Below are 9315 nucleotides of genomic sequence, written 5' to 3'. Positions count from 1 at the left end.
CCAGACCTCCACAGCTTTCACAATAATTAGCTCATAATATATCATAAACCTAAAGTAAAATGGAAAACTATACAACCCCTAAAAGAAAGTATAGGAGAAAATCCAGGTGATGTTGGGTAGGGAAATGACTTTTTAGATACAATATTAAAGCCATGACACAAGAAAGACAATTGATAGGCTGAAAGTAATAAAAATTAAAAACTTTTGCTCTGTGAAATAAATGAAGAGAATGAGAAAATGAAAAGACTGGGAGAACATACTTGCAAAATACATACCTAACAAAGGACAGTTATCCAAAATATACAAAGGTCTCTTAAAATTCGACAGTAAGAAAGCAAACAACCCAATTTAAAAATGGCAAAAGACCTCAGCAGACATCTCATCAAAGATACACAGATGGCAAGTAAGGATATGAAAACATGTTCAATATCATAGGCCATTAAGAAATTGAAAATTCAAATAAAAATGAGACATGACTACTCACCTATTAGAATGGCCCAAATTCAAAATGCTTCAATTCAAGAGTAACATTTGCAACACAGCCATCTAGAAGCCCTCAGTTCTGGTCTTCTCACCCTAGAAAGATAGTCAAAATAATAAACAACTACATTTTGATTAAAGTAAGCAAAGGAAAGTACTTGAGTACATCAAAAGTAGCAAAAACCCTGCAAAGCATATAAACCCAGGATGGCCACAGAGAATAGAAGTAAACACCTGGCCTCCACCACCCTATTTCCAAGCCAGAAGCAGCCAGAACCAGGAGGGAACTTCCTCATGCAAGAATATGTCCTCACAGGCAGTAAGCCCAGCTGAGTACACAGAGCTATGCTTCCCCCTGAAAAGGAGTTAACACTATACGCCACCCACTTCGGTCAACACAGCTACTGTGCTATGCCTTCTTGAAACTGGAACTGCTGCTAGAGGATGTCCTTTTTCAGGGGTGAGTGGCCGCAGCACCCTCTCATTCCAGAGCTCAACCACCCCTACCTGGTGGACCACCATCAATGAGCCAAACTGCTGCTACATCATCTTCCATGGGGCCAAGTTGCAATCAAGCCACCACATCTACCTCTTCTGGTTACAGCTGTCCCCTGCCCCTCAGGGCCAGGGCTGAAGCATGCAAGGCCTCCAGGGAAAATGGTAGCTTAGCCACCCAGAGCTGTCATGCTCCTCCAGTGTGTGATTTGAAGCTTTAGTCTGCCTCCTGGGAAATGGTGCCTTGGCTGTCTATAGCAGCCATGATCCCCTGCACTTTAGCTGCAGAAGTGCCTTGCATCTTAGTAAAAAGTGGCTCAGCCACCCAGAACAGTCATGTCCCCTGGGTTTGAGCTGAATCAACACATCACCTCCTCGTTGGTTAGTGCCTCGGCTAAGCCAAGCAGCTGTGCACCCTAGAGATGGTCTGATGTAATAATCTCTATCTTAGGAAAACAGAACATTGGCTGAGCTGAGACACTCTGCTGTACAGGCCAAACAACCTTAGAGCTCTGCTCTCCTAGAACTCGGCTAACTCCCTAGTTTCTAAACCACTGCAATATCTCCCTTCAAGAACCGAAGTAATCACTGTGCTGCTCCTTACCCTCTAGGTCCAAAGAGATAGCTGTAGTCCACCATCCTGGGGTCTTTGTGCCGCTCTAGTTGGCCTCACAGAGTCTAGGATACTGATGTATTCCACCATTCCAGGGTTCAGAGTCAACATGACAGGACGCCTCATTGCCAGAGGCCTGACTTGCCACTTTCCCCTATTAGCTCTAGTTGCCAAATTGCAGTTGTCCCCTGCTCCCTGAGCCCAAACCTCAAGAACATTCTTTTTAATCCAAAGCTGGAACAATGCTATAACCCGTTACCCCACCTCCCTGCTTAGAGTCATAGCTATCACCTGGTTTCCTAGGCCCACGCTGCTGAGGAGTGCCTCAGAGTCACAGGCACCTGAGTTCTGTGGGCAATCTACATCCACTTGTGACTCATAGAGGTAACCTGAACTCCAAAACTCAGGTGCCACAAGACTCTGAGCCTAGGTCTCTGGCTCCACAGCCACTCTAGCACCCGTACTCTAAAACCCGGAGCAAGTACAACTGCTTATGGCAGTGTTAGACCCAACACCAGAGGGATCCCTTTGGCTTAGTCTTGTTAGAGGGAGGGAAACTGAGAATAGGAAGACCCTAAAAATCTTTGCCATCTAAGACTCTAAAAGCTTACCCTGCTGCTGCCACAAAGTCATACAGCCTAGGCCACAGAGGTATTCACAACCATCACTGACATTGAGTACAGCTGAAGATGCTATGATCCCCTGCACTTTAGCTGCAGAAGTGCCTTGCATCTTAGGAAAAAAGTGGCTCAGCCACCGACAACAGTCATGTCCCCTGGGTTTGAGCTGAATCAACACATCACCTTCTTGTTGGTTAGTGCCTCGGCTAAGCCAAGCAGCTGTGCACCCTAGAGATGGTCTGGTGTAATAATCTCTATCTTAGAGGAATAGAACATTGGCTGAGCTGAGACACTCTGCCGTACAGGCCAAACAACCTTAGAGCTCTGCTCTCCTAGAACTCGGCTAACTCCCTAGTTTCTAAACCACTGCAATATCTCCCTTCAAGAACCGAAGTAATCACTGTGCTGCTCCTTACCCTCTAGGTCCAAAGAGATAGCTGTAGTCCACCATCCTGGGGTCTTTGTGCCGCTCTAGTTGGCCTCACAGAGTCTAGGATACTGATGTATTCCACCATTCCAGGGTTCAGAGTCAACATGATATGACGCCTCATTGCCAGAGGCCTGACTTGCCACTTTCCCCTATTAGCTCTAGTTGCCAAATTGCAGTTGTCCCCTGCTCCCTGAGCCCAAACCTCAAGAACATTCTTTTTAATCCAAAGCTGGAACAATGCTATAACCCGTTACCCCGCCTCCCTGCTTAGAGTCATAGCTATCACCTGGTTTCCGAGGCCCACGCTGCTAAGGAGTGCCTCAGAGTCACAGGCACCTGAGTTCTATGGGCAATCTACATCCACTTGTGACTCATAGAGGTAACCTGAACTCCAAAACTCAGGTGCCACAAGACTCTGAGCCTAGGTCCCTGGCTCCACAGCCACTCTAGCACCCGTACTCTAAAACCCGGAGCAAGTACAGCTGCTTATGGCAGTGTTAGACCCAACACCAGAGGGATTCCTTTGGCTTAGTCTTGTTAGAGGGAGGGAAACTGAGAATAGGAAGACCCTAAAAATCTTTGCCATCTGAGACTCTAAAAGCTTACCCTGCTGCTGCCACAAAGTCATACAGCCTAGGCCACAGAGGCATTCACAGTCACCACTGACATTGAGCACAGCTGAAGATGCTGCAGGGAAGCTATTCTCCTGCATCTACTTGTAACGAGAGCTACCATACTTTCCCTACTGGAACGTGAAGACCCAACTACAGATTGAAGTCTTTCTGTACAAAAGCTACTCACTAAAGCTTCAAGGAAGTATCTTTTTTTAAATATATAAGATGCACAGAAATCATTGCAGGGATAGGATAAATATGAAAAAGCAAAAGATTATGACACCATCAAAGAAACACAATGATTCTCCAGTAATTGACCACAAAGAAAAGGAAGTTTACAAATTTCCTGAAAAGGATTTCAAAATAATGATCTTAAGATAACTCAGTGAGATACAAGAAAATACAAATACACACTTCAAGAAAATTAGGGAAAAAATTCATGATCTGAATGACAAATTTAACAAAGAGATAGATATTATTGAAGGAAAACAAAAACACTTAGAACTGCAAAATTAAATCAATGAAATAAAAATACAGTAAAGAGCTTCAACAGCAGACTAGATCAAGCAGAAGAATCTCTGAACTTGAAGTCTTTTGAAATTACCCCATCTTTCATCTTGATAACTGCGGCACTTATGAAAGTACATTATATATTCAAAAAATGTTTATTGAATTTAATAAACTATAATATCAATAATAAAAGAAATTACCCAGTTGAAGGGAAAAAAAATGAAAAAGAATGAAGACAACTGCAAGACTTATAGGACATCATTAAACAATCAAACTTTTGCATTAAGGGAATTTCAAAAGAATTAAAGACAGAGATAAAGAGAGAAAGCTGATTTAATAAAATAATTCCTGAAAACTTCCCAAAACTTGAAAGTAAAATGGACATCCAAATACACGAAGTGCAAAGGTCCCCAAACATATTCAACAACAACAAAATTATCACTAAGGCACATTATTAAGCTGTCAGAAGTCAAAGATAAAGAGAAAAATTTTAAAACAGCAAGTAAAAAGTATCAGATCATGTATAAGGGAATTTCTGCTAGCCTATCAGTAAATTTCATAATGGAAACCTCTACAGTCCAGGAGAGAATGGAATAATATTTTCAAAATAACAAAAAAGAAAACGACAGTGATAACTGTTGCACAAGAATACAAATACAAATACAAAGCTGCCTTCAGAAATGTAGGAGAAATAAAGTTTTTCTCAGACAAGCAAAAGGAAATTTGTCACCACTATACTTGTATCACACTAAATGCTTAAGAGAATTACTGAAGTCAAAACAAAAAGATAATAATAACACAAAAACATATAAAAGTATAAAATTTACAAGTAAAGATAAATGTATACTCAAATTTCAAATGCCCCAATATTGTTATGGTGAATTCATTCATATGTATCTCTAGTATGAAGAATAAAAGTCAAAGCACTAAAAAATAATGATAGTTACATTAGGTTGTTAAGAAAACCATCATAAAAAAAGTCATATATTGGCACACCAAAAAATAAATTACAACAGGGAGGGTAAAAATCTAAAGTTTTTGTATACAAATGAAGTTAAGTTGTTAGCAGCATAAAATAGTCTATTATAACTATAAGGTATTTTATGCAAACCTCATGGTAACACCAAAGCAAAAAACTGTACTCAAGGAAGGAAGGAATCAAAACTTAGTACTAAAAAAACACCAAGTGACAAGAAAACAAGACAGGGAGAATGAAACAAAGGATCTACAAAACAACCAGAAAACAATTAACAAAATAGCGGTAGTTAAGTCCTTACATATCAATAATAACTGAAAAAATAAATTTTCCATCCAAAGAAATAGAGTGACTGAATGGGTTAAAAGGGATGATATCCAATGATATGCTTCCTATGAGAGACCCACTGTAGTCATAAGGACACACATAGGCTGAAAATAAAGGGATGGAAGAAGATATTTCATGCAAATAGTAACCAAAATAAAACAAGGCTGTTATACTTTTATCAGATAAAATGTACATCAAGTGAAAACCTGTCACAAGAGACAAAGAAGGTCATTATTTAGTTATAAAGGGATCAATTCATTAAGAATACATAATAATTGTAACTATATAAACACCCAAGATCACAGCCCCTAAATAAATTCAAATAAATAAAAAGTAAATCTTAATGGATATGAAGAGAGAAATAGATAGAAATACAATAATAGTAGGTGACTTCAGTACCTCATCCTCAACAATGTACCAATCAAAAAGAGAGAAAATTAATAAGGAAATATTGGAATTGAATTGCACTAGAGACAAAATAGGGCTAAGAGATATATACAGAATGTATATCCAACAGCAGCAGAATACACATTCTTCTTTGAGGTACACATGCAACTCTCCCAAAACAGACCATATAACAGCCCACAAAACAAGTGTTAACACAGTTTTAAAAATGGAAGTCATATCAAGTATTGTTTCTGACCACTATTTTATGAAACTAGAAATCAATAACAGTAAAGACTTTGGAAAATATGCAAATATATGGAAATGCAACATGTTTCTGAATACCCATTAGCTCTGTAAAGCAATTAAAAGTAAAATTTAAAATTTTCTAGAGACAATTAAAAATAAAAACACGGCATACCAAAACCTGTAGGACATAGCATAATCAGGACTCAGAGAAAAGTTTATAGCAATAAATGCTTACATCAAAAAAGAAAAAGATCGCAAAGAATAAACCTAATATTTTCATTTCAAAGAACTATAAAACAAGAACAAAGTAATCCCAAAATTAAGAGAAAGAAACCTAATCATAAAGATCAGAGAAAAAATAAGTGAAATAAAGGCTAAACTAATAGATCAACATAATAAATATTTGTTTTTTAAAAAAATAAAATCTCTAACTATAAATCCTTTAGCCAAAGTAACTGTAAAAAAAGAGAGAAAACTAATGAAAATCACAAATGCAAAATGAGACATAATAACTGACACCATAGAAATTTGATATAATAAAAGAATATTATGAACACCAATATGCTGACAAATGTTAAAACCCGGACAAAATGGATAACTACTTGGACATATACAACCTATCAAGATTGAATCATAAAAATAAATAAAAAGTATGACCTGAATAATAATGAGTAATTATATTAAATCAGTAATGGAAAGTCTCCCATTAAAGAAAGGCTCAGGACTTGATGGCTTTCCTGCTGAACTCTATCAAACATTTTGAGAACAACTAATACCAATTATTCTCAAACTATTCCAGAAACCAAAGAGGATAAAATTCTTCCAAACTCATTCTTAGAAGCAAGCACCCATGATACCCAGATAAGGACACAATAACAACAAAAACACTACAGGTTGATATCCCGGATTAACATATGTTAATCAGAGACAACATATGTTACCCTGATAAAAACCATATAATAATTTTTATAGATTCAGAAAAAGCATTTGACAAAATTCAACTACGTTCATGATAGACCCTTAACAAATTAGGTATAGAAGGAAAGTATCTCACCACAATAAAGGCCACATACAACAAATTCACAGCTAACATCATACTGAACAGAGAAAAGTTGAAAGCTTTTTCTCTGAGGTCTGGAACTAGAAAAGGATGCCCACTTTCACCACTTCTACACGATATTGTAGTGGAAGTCCTACCCAGAGCAACTCAGCAAGCAAGAGAAATTAGATTTCTAATTACTCCGTGAAAAAACTAATAAACAAATTGAATAAAGTTGCAGGATATGAAATAAACACAACAAATTAGTAATATTTTATATACTCATAGTAAACTATCTGAAAAATAAATCAGGAAAAGAATCCCATTAGCAGTAGCTACAAAAAAAAAATAATAATAAGATGCCTAAGAATAAATGTGACCAAGAAAGTGAAAGATTTCCATACTGAAAACTATAAAACATCGATGAAAGAAATTGAAAAGAACATAAATGCATTGAAAGATATTCCATGTCCATGGGTTGGTAGAGTTAATATTGTTAAAATGTACTTACTACCCAAGGTGATCTACAGATTCAATGTATCCTATGAAAATACCAATAACATTATTTACAGAAATAGAAAATACTGAAGGTACCAAATGCTGATGAGGAACACACAGTTATTTCTGATAAGAATTCAAAATGGCATCACTGCTTTGAAAGACAATTTACAGTGTTTTGTTTTTGGTTTTGTTTTTGTATTTTTCCCCCCAAACTGAACATACTCTTACCCTATGATCCAGGTATGATGCTCCTTGGTATTTACTCAAATGAATTGGAAACTCGTGCTCACACAAAAACCAGCACAAGCACGCAGATGTTTGTAGCAGTTTTATCTATAGTTGCCAAAACTTAGAAGAAACAAGGTATTCTTTCATAGGTAAATGGATAAACTGTGGTACATTTGGTAGTAGATTGATCTCTAAAAAGAAATTGGCAATCAAGCCATTAAAAGATAAAGGAATTTTAAATGTATATCACTAAGTGAAATAATCCAATACGGTATGATTGCCACTACTATGTGACATTCTAGAAAAGGCTAAATTACAGTGACAGTAATAAGATTAGCAGTTGTCATGGATGGGTCAAAAGGAGAAAACATCAGCAGAATCTGGAGGAGTTTTAGGGCAGTAAAATTATTCTGTTTGGAACAGAGTTCTCGGAGGCAACACAACATATCTACAACCATCTGATCTTTGACAAACCAGACAAAAACAAGCAATGGGGAAAGGATTCCCTGTTTGATAAATGGTGTTGGGAAAACTGGCTAGCAGTGTGCAGAAAGCAGAAACTGGACCCCTTCCTGACACCTTACACTAAAATCGACTTCAGATGGATTAAAGACTTAAACATAAGACCTAACACCATAAAAACCCTAGAAGAAAATCTAGGCAAAACCATTCAGGACATAGGCATATGCAAGGACTGCATGACCAAAACACCAAAAGCATTGACGACAAAAGCCAAAATAGACAAATGGAACCTAATCAAACTCCACAGCTTCTGCACGACAAAAGAAACAGTCATTAGAGTGGATCGGCAACCAACAGAATGGGAAAAAATTTTTGCAGTTTACCCATCTGACAAAGGGCTGATATCCAGAATTTACAAAGAACTAAAACAGATTTACAAGAAAAAAACTAACAAGCCCATTCAAAAGTGGGTAAAGGATGTGAACAGATATTTTACAAAAGAAGACATAACATGAGGCCAACAAACATGTCAAAAAATGCTCATCATCACTGGTCATCAGAGAAATGCAAATCAAAACTACATTGAGATACCATCTCACGCCAGTTCGAATAGCGATCGTTAAAAAATCTAGAGACAACAGTTGGTGGGAGTGTAAATTAGTTCAACCATTGTGGAAGACAGTGTGGCGATTCCTCAAGGACCTAGAAATAGAAATTCCATTTGACCCAGCAATCCCATTACTGGGTATATATCCAAAGGATTACAAATCGTTCTACTATAAGGACACATGCACACGAATGTTCATTGCAGCACTGTTTACAATAGCAAAGACCTGGAACCAACCCAAATGCCCATCGACGATAGACTGGATAGGGAAAATGTGGCACATATACACCATGGAATATTATGCAGCCATCAAAAATGATGAGTTTGGGTCCTTTGTAGGGACATGGATGAACCTGGAAACCATCATTCTCAGCAAACTGACAGAAGAGCAGAAGATCAAACACCGCATGTTCTCACTCATAGGTGGGTGTTGAACAATGAGAACACATGGACACAGGGAGGGGAGCACTACACACTGGGGTCAGTTGGGGGAAATAGGGGAGGGACAGTGAGGGGTGGGGAGCTGGGGAGAGATAGCAAGGGGAGAAATGCCAGATGTAGGTGATGGGGAGGAAGGCAGCAAATCACACTGCCACATGTGTTCCTATGCAACAATTTTGCATGTTCTTCACATGTACCCCAAAACCTAAAATGCAATAAAATAAATAAATGGGAAAAAAAAAATCTAGAGACAACAGATGCTGGAGAGGATGTGTAGAAATAGGAACACTTTTACACTGTTGTTGGGAGTATAAATTAGTTCAACCATTGTGGAAGACA

General features: G+C 37.9%; 1 long non-coding RNA gene across 1 annotated transcript in view; it reads right to left on the bottom strand.

The window, feature by feature from the left end:
• Positions 1–479: 479 nt before the first annotated feature.
• LOC116533188 overlaps positions 480–9315 on the bottom strand; it is a 141950-nt gene continuing 133114 nt past the window's right edge. The window contains exon 3 of the long non-coding RNA XR_004261140.1: positions 480–576. This is a non-coding gene — a long non-coding RNA (uncharacterized LOC116533188). The remainder of the gene's footprint in view (positions 577–9315) is intronic.

Source organism: Sapajus apella, unplaced genomic scaffold (assembly GCF_009761245.1).
Source record: "Sapajus apella isolate SASKATOON/1434 unplaced genomic scaffold, GSC_monkey_1.0 scaffold80, whole genome shotgun sequence".
NCBI lineage: Eukaryota > Metazoa > Chordata > Mammalia > Primates > Cebidae > Sapajus > Sapajus apella.
This window is presented reverse-complemented; position numbering and strand designations above follow the sequence as displayed.